Source organism: Dermochelys coriacea, chromosome 7, assembly GCF_009764565.3.
Source record: "Dermochelys coriacea isolate rDerCor1 chromosome 7, rDerCor1.pri.v4, whole genome shotgun sequence".
NCBI classification, from domain to species: Eukaryota; Metazoa; Chordata; order Testudines; family Dermochelyidae; genus Dermochelys; species Dermochelys coriacea.
This window is the reverse complement of record NC_050074.1, coordinates 12,250,750-12,271,419: the sequence shown is the minus strand read 5'-3', so window position 1 is coordinate 12,271,419 and position 20,670 is coordinate 12,250,750. Positions and strand designations below refer to the sequence as shown.

The 20,670-nt window shown below is 42.6% G+C and overlaps 1 protein-coding gene across 4 annotated transcripts in view; it reads left to right on the top strand.

Annotated features, from left to right (window-relative positions):
- Window positions 1-20,670, top strand: part of LOC119859190 (contactin-3) — a 253,218-nt gene that overhangs the window by 42,517 nt on the left and 190,031 nt on the right. The window lies entirely within an intron of this gene.

The following is a 20,670-nucleotide window of genomic DNA, read 5'->3' as shown; positions in this document are numbered from 1 at the left end:
CATGCTTTTTGAGACTTAGCCTGTTTCCGGGATAATTCATAATATTCTGTCCTTCAGGATGATAAAAAAAAACCCTCTGGGGATGGTACCTGTGCTGTGTCACTCAGTGGAAGGTGATACCTTATAGGCATTATCGAAAGGTGGTGTGAAATTGGTAGGTTGCATAGGGTATGTCTGAGGAGCAGGAGTAATGGGAATAGCGGATTGAAAATAACTGAGGATATATGTTTGTGGCAGGCTGCTCTTTTGAAAAAATAAGGCTCTTTGAGGCTGGTCTAAGGTCTGGAATGTTGGTGGTAGTCCCAGAGGAGAGGGTTTAGTGGTCAAGAGCATGGTTATGTGGTCAAAAGGGCATGATGATTTCAGTTCATCACTTGGTATCTGTAACTTCATATAGATATTACCGAACAAGTGTGTAGGGAATGTATAGAATGCACTAAACACATAAGTGTATTGGAGTGTGCAGGTTTGTATCATCATGCATTTTGGAAGACTATTTAAGCATGTGCTACCCACACAAGTGTTAAGGGGTGTGTGAGTATGTGTCTAACTTTATTACTGTTATAAAGTAATAATGGAATACAGCCTTAGAGGTATGTTCTCATATGCCCAATAGTTATCTTTAAAAGAAAAAGCTTTGAAAGTGTTTCTCTGACACATGTAATAGATGTTTGTCAAAATGAGTAAGAAGGGTTCCAGCTTCCACCTCAGACTCATCAAAAGCTTTACACTAGATTGTAAATCCTTTTGGGGAAGGGACAGTCTCTTATTATGTTTGTCCAGTATCTGGCACAGTGGAGTTCTGAGATCTGTTGAGTCCTCTAGCCAGAGCTCTTGCACCAGGGTCAAAATTGTGTTATCCACGGATAACAGTGGCATTGGAACAGTTTGTATAGTGGGGGTGCTGAGAGCCATTGAACTAAACTCTAAACCCTTTATATGATGGAAACCATTTCAAGCAAGGAGGTGTGGCAGCACCCCAGCATGGATCAATTGGCAAAAGTTAGTAAACATGTTGGAAGTGGGCATGGGAGTTCAAAAATCAGAAAAGAAAACAGAACACGTAATTTAATCTCCTCCTTAAAAATACTTTATTTTTGGCCAATCTCATGATTTTTTTTGTGTCAAACTCATGATTTTAAGGTTGACAGTATTGTAGTTTAGGCCTGGATGTTTTGTGTTACTGGTTTGCCTTGTCTTTCTGTTGCCGGTCAACTAATTTCTCTTTCCGTAATCAGAATAACAGACTGCCTACTAAACTATTCTGCATAAAGCACAGCACTTCTTAATTTGTGAGAATTTCTGAGCTTTCCTTTCTATAAGACAAGGAGGCTTTTTCTTTGTAAGTAAAACAGTTTCTGGTACTGCCACGAGCAACATGACTTTACTCCTGTTTAAAAAAAGTAAGAGAGAAAGAAATACATTGTTTCAGATTTTCAGGTTAATGGACTTTACTTTTTTCCTGATGAAACTGAAGTGTAATTTTCCGTCCAGGAGGGAAAAGAACATTTTTACTGTGAAAAGAGGAAATGAGCTTGATTCTGACAATGACATGGGACACCTGTTACATAGATCCAAGGAAATAAACATTTTAATGGACCTGTGGCTTCCTAGGATTTGACAGTAGTCCCTAAAAGCAACAGGATACAGCTTGGATTCCCCCTTTTTCAAAAGCACAGGTATTTCTACTTAAGCTCAAAAAGAAACCTCTTCACTACCATCTGTGCAGCTGGGTGAGCTGCAGCAGCCCTGGCAAATACCTTATTTGATGTTTGGGTTCTTCTTTTCTCTTTGCAAATTATCTGTTTGTAGAGTTTGATTTTTGCCAATCTTTTCTTTTCTTTTAATCAAACTTGTTGGAACACTTGTATATGAACATGTTTCAAATACTTTTCGTGAGTTTTCTGTGACTATGTCTTTGACTAATTACTTGTTGTTCATGGCATGTAACTGGTTGTCTATGTTTAACAGTATGGTTTTTGTTGCTTGATTGGAGGGGGAAAATCAAAGAATTTGAAGATGATGATGTGAAAGCTTCTAGCACGAACCTATATGCAAGCACCCTTTCTGTTATCAGCGTTTGATACTTTTGCCTTTTGCAAAGAGTTCCCTGTGAATTTTAACTGAAAGAATATAAAAGGGTCATGAATATCATGCAAGTAATATCCCAGATTTTTAAAATTAAACTAATGTTACTGCAGATAAATATTAATCTAGATTAGTTAGTAATCGGAAGGAGGTCTGTTACACACCAGCTGACCAGCACCAAAGAATCTGTAACTTAGCTTTCAACTGCTCTAAAGTAACCCAGTTGTCTGTCTTGTTACAACAGTTATGCTCAGAACAATTGTTTTCCACCTATGGTGGATTTGTAGCTGCTTGTAATACTTTATGAATATTCTATGGAGATTTATTGTATGCATATTCTAATGGAGTGCCAGCTCTGCTGTTATGAAGTTTGGGAAGCCCTTTCTGTTGAATGGTCAACTCTGCTACAATGTGCTAAAATCAACACTTACTCAGATTGCCCTGAAGTTTGCTATGTCTCATGGAGGTATGGAGTAAGACTAGTAGTCCAAATTTGGGGACATTTGAACATGGGGTTACCTGTCAGCCTCACATTGCCCCTCCTGTATGTCGGCATCTGGTGGCCTGCCACTCTGGGGAAAGAGGGCCTGAACCCCTCTCCCTGATTCCCTGATATGAGTTGGTATGTAGGGGACCCCCTAACCGTTTGGGTGAGTGGTCTGAGCTGTTTCCCTGAACCCCCTCATGTAAGCTGCGATCTGGAGGGGTCTGAGCCCATTTCCCTGCCCCACTGCCTATTCTGGGAGCTCGTAAGAACCTTGCTTCTTTAGCAGGTCTGAGCCCCCCTTCCTGCCCTTCCAAGTTAGCTAGCATTTGCGGAAGCCGTGCTCTTCTGGGTGGAGGGGCTGAACACAGGCCTATGGGAAGCCATGCTCCAAGTACAGGTTGGTCAGACCAGGGTGATTAGTTGAGAATGGGCACGCTTGGTGCATATTGTGCACAAGCACTGTGCATGGCGAGGGGGATGAGAATGCCCATTGAAATTAGAGGAGCAGTTAGCATGTCTCAGAGCTTCTGTTTCAGTCTGTATTCATCTCTGTGGGATAAAAATGTAGGGTTGGAAGAGACCCTGAGAACATCTAGTGCAGCCCCCTATACTGAGGCAGGACCAAGTAAATTTTGCCCAGTTTTTTTTAAACTGTGCTGGGGTTCTAGATATAGAAAAAGCAGTTGCAGCTGACTAATTTCATACAATACTTTCACATAAAATTATAGTGGAACGACCTTTATGTTTAAATGTTAACTTTGCAAAGTGCCCTAAATCTGCATGCTTACTCTTGAAATTTGGTAGTTTGGGGTAGAGCAGGGGTCAGCAACCTTTGGCACGTGGCCCATCAGGATAATCCGCTGGTGAGCCGCGAGACATTTTGTTTAGGTTGACTGTCCACAGGCGCAGCCCCCACAGCTCCCAGTGGTTGGGGTTTGCTGTTCCCGGCCAATGGGAGCTGCAGTGGGCTGTGCCTGTGGATGGTCAAAATAAACAAAATGTCTCACGGCCCGCCAGTGGATTACCCTGATGAGCTGCGTGCTGAAGGTTGCCAACCCCTGGGGTAGAGAGATAATGATCCTAAAATGGGGTCATTTTGAGCAAGGAATTGCTGCAATATATCCCCTCCCTTCCCTTTTCCTCCCCCCCCCAAAAAAAACACCATTTCATAAAGTTCACAGATTCTACCTTTTTTTTTATTATAGTTATTATTTATTATTGGTATTTTTGCACACACCTGGAGCTCAAGCCTTGACTCTGATTGTCACCTAACTGACAGTAGTCAGCTGACACTTATCTCAGCTAGTGCATGGGGAAGCAATTTTGGAATTGTTAAAGAAAAATTATGCTTTCAAGGTTGGCCCATGTACATGTTTGTTTTGACAGTGAATAGCGAGTTAATGCAATAGCAGATTTGTCAGGAAATGCATCCAAGAAGAAGGGGGTATATCCTGATATACAGCTCTTTGCAGACACTAGAGAAAATGAGAACCACTGATGCTCTGGCTCGATCGCTGTGGGAGCTCACCGAACTGGTTTTAGCAGCTGGTCCAAGTGAATAGGCTGAGAGAACTAATCTCTTTGGGTGGATTAAAGAGAGCCTCAAGGACGGGGCGAGAGAGACTACTGGGGAATGGACAGACCCCCAGAGGTTAGAGGCCTGGCGGAAGATAGATAGACATGCATGTAGACCTTTTATTTTTTGAAACCTTTTTTCTTTTTTTTTTTTTTTTTGTTCCTACTGTTAAGATTAAACAATACTTTGGGTTAGAAGGAAGTTTTTGTTCACTATATTCACCACTGGTTACGAGCTCCCGGAGAGAAGTGTAGGTACTAAATCCAGTAGGAACTGTTGGGGTAACCGTGGTTTGTGCTCAGAGTAGAAGCCTAGCACTCCATCTGAGCACAGGAGAATGAGGGGTTCCACCCCAGAAATGTAGAGGTACAAGACATAACCTGTGGGGGTGCCCTCAGAGAGACAAAAGAATGGGCCAGAGGTGCAGCTAGTCAGTAACCATGACATCATGATGGAGAGAGCGCTACATAAGAAGGTGGAAATAATATTACTATTCTTTCTATTGCAGGAGTGTATACGGACCAAACAAGGATTGGAGCCACCATTGTACTGGGTACTGTATAAACAAATAATCTCCAGCCTGAGAGATCTCACAGTCTAAGGTCTAGACAGTGCACAAGGGGTGAATAATAGATAAGGCAGGCATGAGCTAAGTTAGCAGCAGTGACAGTAGAGAATATATTTAACAGCCAGTAACAAAGCAATAACGTACCTATTGAGGTTTTGTTTTTTAAACAAATCCAATCTTGCTGTGCAAAGCTCTCTGATTTACATTTTGATTAAGTCGCTGCTAATGACACAACTGAGATGTTTACTCCAGTTTTGTCCTTGCCATTTTGAAGTCTTTTTAAAATTCCCTCCTCCCCTTTTTTATGTTTACTGTTCAACTTCATCAAAATGATCTGTCTACAGGAGAGAGCCCTGCTGGGATAGGCTGGCTGAGTAAGCCACAGGCAACCCCATAATGGCTACCTGCTAAGACTGCCTGCTAATGAGCGAGTCTGTGATGTGGCTGTGGAGTAAAGATCTAATGAGACCCCAAAGGAACCAGAGCAGCCAGTATTTCTTCCCTGCAAAGCTTCCCTCTCCTCCCCCCCGCTGCTTTTTTTTTTTTTTTTGAGTAAACCATTATATTACCTTGTATACTGTTAGTGGTAGACTTCCTCAATCTGTTGAGATTATATTTGGTTAATTGTCATTGAGTCCCTTTGTGTTTCAGTTGCATGGGATCTATTTACATTTCTTTCAGTAGCAGCTTTGTGAGTTTTGTAATATTCGGTGGTACTTTTGAAAATTCTTCCACTGGTTCGTTTTCAAGTCTTTCCCATCTTAAACACCTTCAGTACCTTTATCTCCAGATATACCTATTTAGGGACAAATGTTAATGCATGGACTAGAAAATATACATGAACTATTTTCCTTCAACCAACAGAACCACCTTTCGAGAATTCACTTACGTCCATTTTATGATCCAAAATACTGTCTATTCACTGGAAAGAATGTGAGCATAATCCACCCTCTCCCACTAATAAAAACAAAACTAGGTAAGCAATCTCTTCTTGGAGAGGAAGAGAGAATTAGGGGAAATCACAGCCATAGAAAGAAGAGGGATTTGGCTCAGAAAGACGTGTTAAAAAAATTAAGTGCACTGGAGCCAGTTGGTGCCATTCCAAGGTATGCCAGCTGAGAATCTGGCTCAGTATGAATAACTTGGGTTAGTGATAATTGAAGGTAGTAGAAGGTAAGTCTACAAACGTTTGTATAAATAGCAAGGAGGGAGAAGGAATTATTTAGGTTGGTGCAAGGAGCTATAACAAATAGAAATTTCTTGATAAAATCAAGAAATTGAAAATCTATACAGAATATAGAGAAAATGCTGTAATAGTGAGATCTGTTACACCATGGAATATCACACTGTGGGAGGGAATAGAGACTGCATCATATGAGACACTTAAAACTAGAGAGGACAGACCAGCAGAAAATATTGTGTGAATAATTCTCCACTGGTTGGGGTGTGGGCTATGCCTCAACTTTCAATTGGTCTATGATCTGGAATTGACAATTTAAAATGTGTTGCCTCCCCAAAATAGAGGACTTGCGATTGTCAGGTTGGATCTTGCAAAGTTTATGGAACGAAAGCTGGAATTAGGGGCAGAAATTTTATATTGTAAAATAAAGACCATACAGTTAATTATTGCTGGTTTAATTTGCCAAGCTTTTCTTCTACAAACCAGATCACTTCTCTAGCCCCATCTGCCCCTTGACCTAGTGTTTTCAGAGGTGGTTGGAGTGGGGAGGGGGTGCAACGTGGAGAGGTAAATCTTCTTTTTTTTTTTTAATAAACTTCAATTTATTCTAGCCAGAGAAATTTTCAGAACATCATACCTAAAAATAAATATCTACTGCTTCAAATTTCTGACAGACACCTGGCATTCAGTCATGGAGTCTCATTCTTGAATTGTCCTGTGTATATATCATTTTATCGTTAGGCTGTGAGTTCATCTCATAATTTACCAAGATGAGATTCTAATAATCTCTTTCCTTTGCCAAAGACATGCTGACCTCTAGTGTCAGTCCCTCAATTTATTTTCTGCTTTGTGATTTGTGATCAATATAGAAAAATCAGTTCTTCTTCTGTGTAGCTCTCTTGAGTTCCTGGAGTTTTTGATTAATTTAGACTCAGTGACTCTACAAATTCCTCCGGTACAAGATGAAAGTTTAACTTGAATTTATCAGCCAAATCTGATATATCAAATAAAAACCCAACTATGAGGAACTGCTGAGTTTGTATTTGATCTTATTTTTGCCACCCAAAGTCATATCTTGAGACCCTGAACTAAATTCCATTTCACCTTGAACCTCTGCGCTTTCTCTCAAACTTTTTATTCTCTCTCTGTCTGCCACATTGCAGTCCTTTCAGAGTGTACAAAATAATTAATAAACAAGGGTCTTGGCTTTTGGACAGCTAATTTTTGAGAGAAAAATCAGTCTCAAAAATTCTTCCTTTTGCCCTTTGTTAGTGTTTTCAGAAGAATGTTTCTAAATTCTGAGGATCTGCTTGTCTCCAAAATTATGAGAAATACATAGCAATAGAATTAAACTTGGCTTTTCTGTGCACGTAAAATAATTATTCTAACATTCTGAAATAGTTCCTTCCAAAAGGACACATTCTCATTTTCTCTTTCAAGAATTATGTTCAAGTTCTCATTCATCTAAAATCAACAATATTTCTAACTCTTGTAAGCTTTTCCCAGCTAAAACCATGTTCTTACTTTCTACTACTGGTTCACATCTCGTGTTGTAATGCCACGGTTCTCCTTTTTCTTTAGAGTATTCCCAACCATAGATTTACTTTTAGACTCTTTCCCAAAAAGCATGAGAAATATTCTCTCCTTGTCTTAATCAGTGTGTTTTGCACTCAGTAGCAGCCCACTAAAATATATATTCCTATGCCTGTGACAGTGTGACAATTTAGTGTATATCTGTGTGTATCTGTATCAAACTACAAAGTCCGTTTGGTTTTGTGAGCAGTATGGGGTTCTAAGACTGTCCTGTGCCTTCCCTCTTATCCAAGATGGAGTCAAAAGGACTGGCATTCCAAGAGGTGTTCACAGAGGATGAATAATTCACAGCCATGAAGGCTTGCTTACAGGGAATGAGTTCACCCTGGCAGTTCAGTAGGTATGCTAAAGAGGGTGTCCAAGCTGCAAGAAACCTGTTTTTCCAGTTTGGACTTAAGGTGTGTGGTAACCAAACAATGACTTACCCAGTGTGAGGAACCTTCATCACCTGAGGGGGAATTTGAGACTGACCAGGAGGATCACATGACAGAGGGGACTGGAAATGTATAGAAGGTCTGTGTTTATCCATCAGAACAAGAAGGCAAAACTGGGAAGAAGGAGAGATGGGTCTTAAGACTCTGGAAAGCCTGCCCAAAACTCAGGGGGCTCTCATAGGGTGAAGCCATTGGCAAGCAAATTTTTTGCATGTAGTTTTGTTACTTTTGCAGGGATCAGTAAGTCTTCTATGCTTTCCCTGAATAAAGAGAGTGTGTATGTGCATGCACGCATACAAGAAGTTGCATTGCAAAGCCTCTGTGGGACTTGGTTTATCTGTTACATATCATAGAATTGTAGGACTGGAAGGGACCTTGAGAGGTCATCTGGTCCAGTCCCCTGCACTCATGGCAGGACTATATGTCCCTGAAGGGATAAACTGTAAACCAGTGTATCCACAAGTGTGATGCTCGGGGTGGTGGGAGGGGAGGTTAGCACTGGTCTTTGAGCCTATGGCAGCTCGATTGCCAGGTTCCACTTCCAAGAAGGAGTAGCAGACAGGGTGTCTGCACTCCAGGAGTGAGCCTCAGAGGCTAGAGCCAGAGACCATGCCTGGGTACTGCTCAAATCTAGTGGACTTAGAAACACACAGGATCTAGACCTGGGATCCAAATATGGCAGCCTGGTGAGGTCTGTCAGCTGGTGGTAAGCATTTTCCCACTTGGAAATGGCAGCAGACTCGGACACTAATCTTCAGTAGGTCAGCAGGATCTAGGGTCAGTTGCAAGGAGGCCCTGTTCAGCTATGCTACCTAATGCTCCTCCAGCTGTGTCTGCCTCATAGTGAACCTTACTGAGATTGGGGGGAGGATTGTAGACGATACAGTGTGAGAATCCACATAGGTTAATTCTCACCACTGGCCAAGATCAATTTGTGCAATGTGCATATGGGTTTTGGGCTGATGGGGTTCCTGAGGGTTAGAAGAAGGTGAAGAGCAATCTATGGAGCAAGAATTCTCCTTGTCCACACAACCTGGACTGGGACACCAGGATTTCAGTTTCCCCTTTACCTACAAGGGTATTAAGAAACAGAGCATTTTGGGAATCAGTGGGTTCTGAAAGTCTTTCTGAACAAAGTGATTCCATAGGATACAGTAGATCAGAGAAATGAGCAGCCTGGTCGTTGGCTTTTCAGGATGTAGTTCAGCTTAGGTGAAGGAAGGGAAAAACTAGATTCTATGGAGTGGCTATCTTTTAGGAGCAGAGCAAAATAAAAGTGGGACTCAGGAAGAATTAATTATAGAAATACTTTTTAAAAAAAATGTTAAATGTTAAAATCACATTTAAACACAAGCCGGTATTTCTTCAGACAGATCAGAAAATCAAGTGACAAGGGGGAAAAAAAAGGTTATTCAGGTATTGAACCCTGTATTCTGGTATAAAAAAGTAAGAGCAAGGTTATCAAACATTCAAAGAACCCAGCTGGATATTGTCAAGGGAGAGTTCATTGATCAAGTAGCTAAAATAGAAAAAAATGAGCCCAAGTACTGCAGATGGCATTAAATTATCACTTGAAAAAAAGAGAAGAGATGCTGAATAGGTTTAAAAGTAAACAAACTAAATGTCATGAATTCTATAAACAGTGAACAACATACAGGGCAAAATCAAATAGTGAGAAGAAAAATAAAAATGAATTTTTGTGTGACTGCTTGTGATAGTTTTCAACCAGTTAAACACTAATGAAGACAGGTGAAGTCTTGGCTCCATTGAAATCAATGGGCATTTTGTCATTGACTTCAGTGGAGCCAGAATTTTACACTCCAGATTGCTCTCATTGTATACTATTCTCTTTGGTGGCAGTAGGAAGTCTGTCTGTGTGACTGGCTGGCTGAATAGGGCCCTAAAAATAACCTACTGATAGTGAAATAAGATATAGCAAAATTATTGGACAAGAAGGCAGACAAAAATGAACCCCAAAAAGTTCACTGGGTACTGAAGATCCTGTATGACATCAGGCAAGAAGCAAAGAGTGGACCAAAGATGTGAGGAAAGTAGAGTCTGGCCATTTAATTTAATTCTTTAACACCTGCTGCCTGCCAGCTGGTAACTGGGACGTGCAGTTTGATAAATGTGGTTTGAACGGACATGGTTTTGCATCAGTCTTGAAAGCACCAGACCCAAAAGCATCTGGCATCTGAAAATAGTTTTTTGCAGAGGTAGTGTTTCTGGAAATTGTTGCATGGCTGGCTTGTGCCTGCCTGTTTTTGTGTGTGTCTTCAGCTGCACATGTAGCTCTTGGAAAAATTAGGTTAATTATCTGATAAAATAGCTGGAAAAAAAAGACAGGTTGAAGAGAGAAATGTGTGTTAGCGTGACAGTTCTGGTTATATACTAAATTGTAAAAGCCCTGAGGAAAGAGATCATGGAAGTGGCAGACCTACGCACAACACTCTAAAAAATATATGACAGATGAAGTTATCCCTCAAGTGCAATGTTGGAATAATCATGGAATGCTGATGTTAGAGAGCCAGCCCATGGAGGCGAGAAGAGGTTGTTTGAGATGTAGTTTTTTGTTTCTATTGTACTTGACAGCTGTCTGTGCATACACAGATGCAGCATCCAAAAAAGAGATTTCTGAGAGTGTCATCATTATTCTAAATAACACAAAGATAACCACACCTGTAGTTTGATAGCACACAGCTTACTAAGACTAGGGAGGGAATGCAGTCTAATGGATAAAGCAGGGGACTTGAAGAACCTCCTGAGTGCAAGCCACTGACCCATTATGGCCGTGATTCAGGAAAACATCCCTATTTAGGACAACACTTAAATGTGCGCTGAAATTCTATTGATGTTAGTGGGACTTCAGCACATGCTTAAAGTTCCACATCTGCTTCAGTGCTTTTCTGAATTGTGGATTATGTGACATGGGACAAATCACTCTTCTCTCTGTGTGTCTGTTTACCTACCTGTAGTTTGGCCTAATAATATTTACCTACCTCACAAAGGGGTTTTGAGAGGCTTAATTCATTAATGTTGGCAAAGCAGGTTTAGATTCTTGCCTGGAAGCTGCTAGAAGTGGGCAAAGGATTAATAATTTGCTGCAGATCACCTTATTGCATGGTTACAAAGTCTGCTGTACATCTTGCATCAGGTGCTGTAGGAAGAAATCTGGTTAAATTATTCAACTTCCAAGACATACTATCGGGTAAAGTTCGTGTCTTCTACAGGTTAATGTTGGGCTACCTCAAATTTTCGTTTTTGGTAGTTTACTGGAGCATTAAATTACAAACATATTTATTCTTCCTGTTAAGGATGAAGGAAGCTCAACCTTTTGTAATTTTCAGAATCCTCAACTTGTATCAATTAGCAGCCTAAGGCAAACTGCTTGTTTGTCATGAGCTGGGTAATCATGCTGTATGTAATTGAAAAAGTGATTTTTCCCTATGTGTAATATCTCAGACATTACCTGTGAACTCCGTGTCATGGTGGTGATGATGCTCCTATTCCTTGAACAAGTAATTGAATAACGATGAAAACAGTTTTCATAGCACATCGTGTCACGGAACTGGAATAGTGCCACATGTTTCACAAAACTAGAGCACTTAGATTTTCTGAGCAGCCAGCTTATTGTAATCCTGAACCTTTAAATAAAAATATGCAGACCAAGTGTGGTGCATCCCCTGTTCTGGCAGAGCTGCTTTCTGTGGAGGACCTGGGAGGGGAAAGGTAATTGTCACCTTTCTGTTCCCCCAATCCTGGGGCTGAGCTAGTGGCAGACATAATTTAAAAGAGCCCAAGGGGGGTTCAGAAGGAATGGCACACTAAGGACCATTCTGCTGGCTGGACATAGCTGGCCCTATCCTCCAACACGCCGTCTGCCCCAGAGACAATGGAAATGTAGGACATACAGGTGACTGCTGGCTCTGCACCACTCAGGGTAGAGTAGCACAGCCACACAGGGACTGATGATCTGACCCATTGTCTTTCTTTTAACAAAGAAAAATGAGTTCTAAATATAAAACTAACTGCCCTTCCACCCATACCCACATACACCCCTTTGTCCTGGATAACTGAAAATAGGGAGTGTCTGTGTACCGAAATGTGAACCAACAGCACTGCTGGAGGGATATATATTTATTTCTTTTTCTATTGAAAAAGCCACCACAGTGTCATCAAGTTCATAAAGGACTTATTTTGTTATGTGTATAAGCTTCCCAAACACAATCTTGGTTTACACTCTTCAATACGGCCAATGCTAACAGTCAAATTCATGACTCATGAGATCTCCTTTAAAAGGGTGCATTTTGGATTATCTTCATTTACTTTCTGATTATTGAGCATTTAGAGATCACAGTTTCAAGCTCCAGAAAGCAAGAAAGTAGTTGTCCTGTAAATTAGGAACTTCTCTGGGAAGGTGTGTGGATATTTTTTTTTCCTTTTGGTAAGTCACCTAGTATAGTGTCATGTTACAAACCAATTTTCCATGTCAAATGAAACCATATTTCAAACTCATTCCTAGACCCGATTCTGGAATCTTTGTTTTGAACAATCTGAAGCTGCAAATGACCACTATTAACACACAAGAAAATATTTTGGTAATAAGATTGTGACAAAAACCAAGAGGTTATGAACTACTCGTTGAAATACAACACTGATTTCAGTGCAGTGCCTGTCCAAATTTCCCGTCCTGCCTTTAGCTGTTGCAGAAGAGATTGTATAGTACATGATGCACATATTTCCGACCTCGGCAAAAGCTAATAATGGAAGAGAGTTAGAAACAGAGATTCAGCTGTAATTCTGAACATTCTTGTTTTTACTGGTTTTGGCCATAACTGCTTATTGTGATTTAGTAGAGTTATTAATAAATATTCTCCCATCTTTCTTCAAAAATGCAGCTGTACAAATTAATGTCAGTTACATGCACAATATTTCCAGTAGCATCTTAATGACAGGTTTACTTCACTGCTTCAGTGGGCATATACTTGTTCAGCAAAATTAAATGAAATGCCAGTAGAGGAAACAATAGTAGGTGAAAGGAGACGACTCTCCAACAGTACTTGGAGTGACACAGTCACTGTTAAAACTGGGCTAAGTTGAACATGTACCAATGAAAATACCCCAACATATTTAAAACAATAAATACAAGACTCCGTTCAGTTTAATGCAATAAGAATAAACCCTTATTTCAGTTTGAATTTGGATGATGTGCATTATCTCTGAGAACTGACTCTATTTTGTTGACAGATGTGGGCAGGGAAGAAGTCCAGAAACACCTTCATGATACACTGTTATCTAGCAGTGTCCCACTAAGATGTATTGAGCAAAATTCTGCTTCTGTTAGCATCAGTGAAGCTCTTTGACTTGAATTTGGCCCTGCGGGTGCACTAATGCTAAACCTTCTTTAAAGTGTGCTATTCGGGCAAATGGCTCCCTAGAGTTTGCTCATGAAATAGAATTCGGATTGAAAGTGTACACAATAGAAAAGAAAAACAACCAATAGGGATTTATTTTTTTATGACAGAATGTTTCTTCTTCTTAGAGAGGAGCAGCAAAGAGCATGGAAGCCAGGACAGAGTGATTGAGAGCAAATACACAACAAACACTTCTGGGCTCCTGCTATCTTTAAAACTCTGGTTATTGACAAAGAAGGGGAATCATTATGATAAGGGTCAGACAGATGTGAAGTTAAGCCAGGAGACCAAAATAAGGCTTGGGAGATGGACAATTGCAGCTGTGACTAGTGGAGTGTCCTGTCACTTCCAGACTTCCCGCCCCTCTGAAGTAATGTACAGAAGACATTTAAGGTAATGCTGTTCCCTAGCTGACTTTTCAGGAACATTAAATGAGAACTGTGGAGTGAAGAGCAAATAGAGGTGGTTTCTGTGCAGTCAAACAGGTGTACATTAGACATACTCCTCGATAGACCTACTCAGGCCTAAATGAGTAGAATTTGGCCCAGAGTTTGTGAAACTTGCACTGAAATACATTCTAGAATATTCTCCTTCCCTTATTGGTGTCTGCTACTCAGCTGAAGAAAAGAGAATAACTTTTTAATGTGACACATAATAGTGCTGGATTGTTGTTGACCCTTATCCATATGTGGCCCACGTATGGGCAGTTGCAGTCCCTCCTAAAAGAAGTGCAAGGGTGTTTCCTTCTCTATGCCTTGGAGATGACCAGAGCTGCACAAGGGACCCATGGGAGGTGTAATGATGTTTACGCTATATATCATTTGGCTGAAAGAGGTCTTGTGTGCTGTTCAGGGTTCCAGACAAGATGTGGCCCCTGGTAAACAAGGAAGACAAAGCTGGAACATGAGTTGTATTGAAGCCAGTTGGTTGTTGTAATTGTAGCTGCTTTCTTAATGCCTCCTGCTTAAGAGAGTCTATTTTTTGGGGTTTTTTTGGTCATGACAGGAAGTGAGGGCCTCACCTCCCTCCACACTGACCGTCAGATAGGGTTATGTATTCTGCAGGTTATACCGCACACCTCTCCTTGACCTTAAAGGCACAATCCTTCCCCACGCAACCTCTGTGTGGGGTAGTTCTGCACTACCTCCAGATCAGGGCTGTTCCTAAAGGTCTAATCCAGCCTACAGTGTTGTTACATGTTAGTTTGTAGGAACAAAGTGGCTATGTGATGTCCATGCTTCTAGAACTCTTTAATATGCAGAACAGTGCACTGACTTGGCAAATTTAATAGAGCACAGATTTCATGGAATCACAGAATATCAGGATTGGAAGGGACCTCAGGAGGTCATCTAGTCCAGTCCCCTGCTCAAAGCAGGACCAATTCCCAACTAAATCATCCCAGCCAGGGCTTTGTCAAGCTTGACCTTAAAAACTTCTAAGGAAGGAGATTCCACCACCTCCCTAGGTAACGCATTCCAGTGTTTCACCACCCTCCTAGTGAAGAAGTTTTTCCTAATATCCAACCTAAACCTCCCCCACAGCATCTTGAGACCATTACTCCTTGTTCTGTTATCTGCTACAACTGAGAACAGTCTAGATCCATCCTCTTTGGAACCCCCTTTTCAGGTAGTTGAAAACAGCTATCAAATCCCCTCTCATTCTTTTCCGCAGACTAAACAATCCCAGTTCCCTCAGCCTCTCCTCATAAGTCATGTTTCAGAGTAGCAGCCATGTTAGTCTGTATTCGCAAAAAAGAAAAGGAGTACTTGTGGCACCTTAGAGACTAACAAATTTATTTGAGCATAAGCTTTCGTGAGCTACAGAAGTGAGCTGTAGCTCACGAAAGCTTATGCTCAAATAAATTTGTTAGTCTCTAAGGTGCCACAAGTACTCCTTTTCTTTTTTTGCTCATAAGTCATGTGTTCCAGTCCCCTAATAATTTTTGTTGCTCTCCGCTGGACTCTTTCCAATTTTTCCACATCCTCTTGTAGTGTGGGGCCCAAAACTGGACACAGTACTCCAGATGAGGCCTCACCAATGTCAAATAGAGGGGAACGATCACGTCCCTTGATCTGCTGGCAATGCCCCTACTTGTACATCCCAAAATGCCATTGGCCTTCTGGGAAACAAGGGCACAATGTTGACTCATATACAGCTTCTCATCCACTGTAACCCCTAGATCCTTTTCTGCAGAACTGCTGCCAAGCCATTCAGTCACTAGTCTGTAGCGGTGCATGAGATTCTTCCGTCCTAAGTGCAGGACTCTGCACTTGTCCTTGTTGAACCTCATCAGATTTCTTTTGGCCCAATACTCTAATTTGTCTAGGGCCCTCTGTATCCGATCCCTACCCTCCAGCGTATCTACCTCTCCTCCCAGTTATCTGCAAACTTGCTGAGGGTGCAATCCACACCATCCTCCGGATCATTAATGAAAATATTGAACAAAACGGGCCCCAGGACATACCCTTGGGGCACTCTGCTTGATACCGGCTGCCAACTAGACATGGAGCCATTGATCACTACCCGTTGAGCCAGACAATCTAGCCAACTTTTTATCCACCTTATAGTCGGTTCATCCAGCCCATACTTCTTTAACTTGCAGGCAAGAATACTGTGGGAGACTGTGTCAAAAGCTTTGCTAAAGTCAAGGAACAACACGTCCACTGCTTTCCCCTCATCCACAGAGCCAGCTATCTTGTCATAGAAGGCAATTAGATTAGTCAGGCATGACTTGCCCTTGGTGAATCCATGCTGACTGTTCCTGATCGCTTTCCTCTCCTCAGAATTGATTCCTTGCGGACCTGCTTCATGATTTTTCCAGGGACTGAGGTGAGGCAGACTGGCCTGTAGTTCCCAGGATCCTCCTCCTCCCCTTTTTTAAAGATGGGCACTACATTAGCCTTTTTCCAGTCGTCCGGACTTCCTCCGATCGCCATGAGTTTCAAAGATAATGGCCAATGGCTTTGCAATCACAACCGCCAACTCCTTTAGAACTCTTGGATGCAGCACATCCAGCCCCATGGACTTGTGCTTGTCCAGCTTTTCTAAACAGTCCCAAACCACTTCTTTCTCCACAGTGGGCTGGTCACCTCCTCCCCATGCTGTGCTGCCCAGTCCAATAGTCTGGGAACTGACCTTGTTCGTGAAGACAGAGGCAAAAAAAACATTGAGTACATTAGCTTTTTCCACATCCTCTGTCTCCCTCATTCAGTAAGGGGCCCACACTTTCCTTGACTTTTTTCTTGTTGCTAACATACCTGAAGAAATCCTTCTTGTTACTCTTAACATCTCTTGCTAGCTGCAACTCCAAGTATGATTTGGCCTTCCTGATTTCACTCCTGCATGCCCGGGCAATATATTTATACTCTTCCCTAGTCATTTGTCCAATCTTCCACTTCTTGTAAGCTTCTTTTTTGTGTTTAAGATCAGCAAGGATTTCACTGTTAAGCCAAGCTGGTTGCCTGCCATATTTACTATTCTTTCTACGCATCGGGATGGTTTGTCCCTGTAACCTCAATAAGGATTCTTTAAAATACAGCCAACTCTCCTGGACTCCTTTCCCCCTCATGTTGTTCTCCCAGGGGATCCTGCCCATCAGTTCCCTGAGGGAGTCAGTCTCTCTTCTTTTCTGAAGTCCAGGGTCCGTATTCTGCTTCTCTCCTTTCTTCCCTGTGTCAGGATCCTGAACTCGACCATCTAATGGTCACTGCCTCCCAGGTTCCCATCCACTTTTGCTTCCCCTACTAATGCTTCCCGGTTTGTGAGCAGCAGGTCAAGAAGAGCTCTGCCCCTAGTTGGTTCCTCCAGCACTAGCACCGGGAAATTGTCCCCTACACTTCCTGCATTGTCTGTGCACCGCTGTATTGCTCTCCCAGCAGATATCAGGGTGATTGAAGTCTCCCATGAGAACCAGGGCCTGTGATCTAGTAACTTCCATGAGTTGCCGGAAGAAAGCCTCGTCCACCTCATGCCCCTGATCCGGTGGTCTATAGCAGACTCCCACCACGACATCACCCTTGTTGCTCACACTTCTAAACTTAATCCAGAGACACTCAGGTTTTTCTGCAGTTTCATACTTGAGCTCTGAGCAGTCATACTGCTCTCTTACATACAGTGCAACTCCCCTACCTTTTCTGCCCTGCCTGTCCTTCCTGAACAGTTTATATCCATCCATGACGGTACTCCGGTCATGTGAGTTATCCCACCAAGTCTCTGTTATTCCAATCACATCATAATTCCTTGACTGTGCCAGGACTTCCAGTTCTCCCTGCTTGTTTCCCAGGCTTCTTGCATTTGTGTATAGGCACTTGAGAAAACTCGCTGATCATCCCTCTTTCTCAGTATGAGGCAGGAGCCCTCCCCTCTCGTGCGGTCCTGCTTGTGTTTCCTCCTGGTATCCCACTTACCTCAGGGCTTTGGTCGTCTTCCCCTGGTGAACCTAGTTTAAAGCCCTCCTCACTAGGTTAGCCAGCCTGCTTGCAAAGATGCTCTTCTCTCTCTTTGTTAGGTGGAGCCCGTCTCTGCCTAGCACTCCTCCTTCTTGGAACACTATCCCATGGTCAAAGAATCCAAAGCCTTCTCTCCAACACCACCTGTATAGCCATTTGTTGACTTCCACGATTTGATGGTCTCTACCCAGGCCTTTTCCTTCCATCGGGAGGATGGACGAGAAGACCACTTGCACCTCAAACTCCTTTATCCTTCTTCCCAGAACCACGTAGTCTGCAGTGATCTGCTCAAGGTCATCCTTGGCAGTACCATTGTTGCCCACTTGGAGAAGCAGGAAGGGGTAGCGATCTGAAGGCTTGATGAGTCTTGGCAGTCTCTCCGTCACATTGTGAATCCTAGCTCCAGGCAAGCAGACTTCTCGGTTTTCCCCAGGCACAGCGGCAGATAGATGACTCAGTCCCCCTGAGGAGAGAGTCCCTGACCACCACCACCTGCCTCCTTCTCTTGGGAGCGGTGGTCGTGGAACCCCCAACCCTAGGACAGTGCATCTCATGCCTTTACAATCGGCAGAGTCTCCTTCTGTTCCCTTCGCTCAGATGTATCATCTAGTGCACTCTCCTAATTAGTACCTGTGGAGAGAACATGAAGACGCTTACTCACCTGTATCTGCATTGCTGGTACATGAACGCTCCCCTTTCTTCTTCTGGAAATCACATGCTGCCAAATTTCTTCACCGTCCTCCTGTCCCCGCAGTGCAGCCTGCTCTGAATCTTCAGAACGTTGTGTCTGTAGAAGCATATCCTAATGTCTGTCCAGGAAATCTTCAGTTTCTTTTATGCAATGCAGGGTCGATACCTGTTGCTCCAGACCTTGATCCTTCTCTTCCAATATGGAGACCAGTTTGCACTTTGTACAGACAAAGTCGCTTCTGTCCTGTGGAAGAAAGACAAACATGGCACATCCAGTGCAGGTCACAACAGCTGAACACTCCCCATCCATGTTACCTTCCTTCTACGAGCTTCCTCAGGAGTTGTAGTAACTACTCGGAGAAGCCAGAAAGATGTACGCCTCAGTGGTCTCTCCGCTGGCAAACTCCCTCTTTAAGCCTCTCTGCTGTTCGCTGCTCAGCTGGTTTGCAGCTGACTGGCTTTTTATAACAGTCAGGCCCACTCAGGGCTCACCTGGAACAAAGCACTCCCAATTCATAGTTTTCAAACCACCAATCAAGCACACGGTCAAACTGTCCCCACAACGGACACTCGGATACTCACCAACACAGCCTCCTTAGTGCAGCCCTTAGCCCTTTCTTGAAATCTCTGTTTAAATTTGAAAACTGCTGTTTTTGGTGAAAGGGAGGAGGAGTTTCAAGAGACTTTTACCATGATGTCTCATTATTTGTCAAAAGATCTTACTGGGAGATTATTGCTAAAGGGAAATAGGCAAGCAAACATACAGTATAATGAATGCATATGAAGAAATTATTTTTTTAGTAGACATGGATGTGCAATTATATGACAGGAAAGTGTACCTTGCTGCAATATTAAGTGCAACATTTTGAATAGCAGAAACATAGAGAAGTGAACTTTTAGGTAATACAGAGATGGCCAAGCTTAAAAAAAAAATGCTTCTGGGCAGACCAAACAAAACAGGGGCCAACCAGGGGTAGCTCAGTGGTTTGAGCATTGGCCTGCTAAACCCAGGGTTGTGAGTTCAATCCTTGAGGGGCCATTTAGGGATCTGTGGCAAAAATTGGGAATTGGTCCTAGATGGGTTGGACTAGATGACCTCCTGAGGTCTCTTCCAACCCTGATATTCTATGATCAGCTCCGGAGCCGCATGTGGCTCTTTAATAGTGAATATGCGGCTCCTTTCATAGGCACTGACTCCGGGGCTGGTGCTACAGGTGCCAATTTTCCACTGCTCAGCCCTAGGCCCCGCCTCTTGCCCCAGGCCCCCTCCCCTGAGCCTGCTGCACCCTTGCTCCTGCCCCCCTCCATCCCAGAGCCTCCTGTACACTGAAACAGCTGATTGTGGTGGGCAGAAGGCACGGGGATGGGAGGGGGAGGTGCTGATTGGTAGGGCTGCCACAGGCAGGAGGTTCTGAGGTGGGTTGCTGACGTATTACTGGTTTCAGAGTAGCAGCCGAGTTAGTCTGTATTCACAAAAAGAAAAGGAGTACTTGTGGCACCTTAGAGACTAACGAATTTATTTGAGCATAAGCTTTCGTGAGCTATAGCTCATTTCATCTGCTTATGCTCAAATAAATTCGTTAGTCTCTAAGGTGCCACAAGTACTCCTTTTCTTTTGATGTATTACTGTGGCTCTTTGGCAATGTACATTGGTAAATTCTGGCTCCTTCTCAGGCTCAGGTTGGCCACCCCTGCAAAGCATGACAATTTCATTTCAGCTCCAAAGGGTTAATTAGTTGACAAGCTAGCATGCTTTCTACAGATATTCATGGGTCACTAGCAGCACTATAGTCAAGGTTTAGAACATCCTTTCTAAAACTCTAGTTTCAGTTTAACTTCCTCAAAACAATGCTTTTGGGACGTCATGCAGTTTTCATGCTTTCCTCTTTCCAGAAGCATTTAAAAAAGGTTCTAGAATCCAGGCAACCATTTCTGAGTTATGTACAAGTTCCCTTTCCCAGTCTTTGTTAAAAGTGCCACAGCACAGAGGTTTTTTTGTGTATAATTGTACGTGACTAGTAAAATTATTTCATCATAAGAATTTGTCCCTAATCACAGTTGCTAAATGGAAAAGCAAGTTGCTAAAGTTGAAAGGCACAGTCATAATCCCTGTAAGATTTATTAGAAACTGGCTGATGCTGTATAAAGCTCCCATCACTCCAGAAGTCTGGGCTCCAGCGTGGGTATTATTT